Raw genomic sequence first — 1,066 nt, forward strand, 5'->3', positions numbered from 1 at the left:
CATCCTCCGCGCCTTCCGGGGCCGGTTGCCTAGCAACCGCGGGAGGGGCGGTGCCTACCCCCATTTCCCCCCTTAAGGGACGCGCGTCCCAGTCTTCCGGCGCCAGCCGTCCAGGTCTGTATCTCTCTTTTCCTTAAAGGAAACTGGCTCAGAGAATTTCTCTTCAGGGACGCGTCTACGTAAACCTTGTGTTCTCTTTTCAGCACGCCTGAAAGCACTGTAGGCCGCTCTAGAGGGCAGCACAGACTTACAGGTTCTTATAACTCAAAAATGAAAGCATCTTCTGGATGCATCGTCTGATAAAAATTGCAAACTTATTTTTCTAGTCTTGGCAAAATTCTCTCATCTTCCCTTCCAAAGACTAGGTGGTACGTCGCCGTCAATGCGTGATCTGGTGTTGAGGATGGAAAACATCGTTAAAGCTCTTTGTATTCAGAGTTGGAGACTGCTTAAGCCCTCTCCATTAATCTGAGATTTGTTTAAACTCCTGCCTTATTCCAGGCATTTTTATGCCGCTGGAATGTAAAGGTTGAAAGAGGTAGCCCTGGTCATTATAAAGCTCACAATCTAGTGGGGAAAAGAGAGATGTAAAAGATAATAAAATTCAATTTGCAAGAGAGCTTTGCATTAAATGTTATGAATGAGATGTGGGGTGTGAAAGAGGATATTCTTTTGGTGCCTGCTGGGTGCAGGATGCTAGGTCCATTCCTGTGTGATCTCATCTATCTCCCTGTTAGTTAAGCATGGCTATGATCGTGTTATACCCAAGGAAATCAGATGTTAAGTAACAGCTAGATTCACCTGTTGTGAATGGCAGTATCAGATACTAAGCCTGGCATTTGTTGTCCCGGTATTCTTTTTAATACAACTTTCTGCCCTAGAAATCCCTGGTTCTTCTTTAAGTCCCACAGAGCCAAGACATTTTGTCTGATCTTAAAGGAAAAGTGTTTTCTTTTTTCTTTTCTTTTCTTCCTTCCTTCCTTTTTTTTTTTTTTAAACGGTTTTATTTATTTGTCAGCGAGCGAGAGAGAGAGAACACAAGCAGGGGAAGCAGGAGGCAGAGGGA

Source organism: Meles meles, chromosome 1 (assembly GCF_922984935.1).
Source record: "Meles meles chromosome 1, mMelMel3.1 paternal haplotype, whole genome shotgun sequence".
In the NCBI taxonomy this organism is placed as follows: domain Eukaryota; kingdom Metazoa; phylum Chordata; class Mammalia; order Carnivora; family Mustelidae; genus Meles; species Meles meles.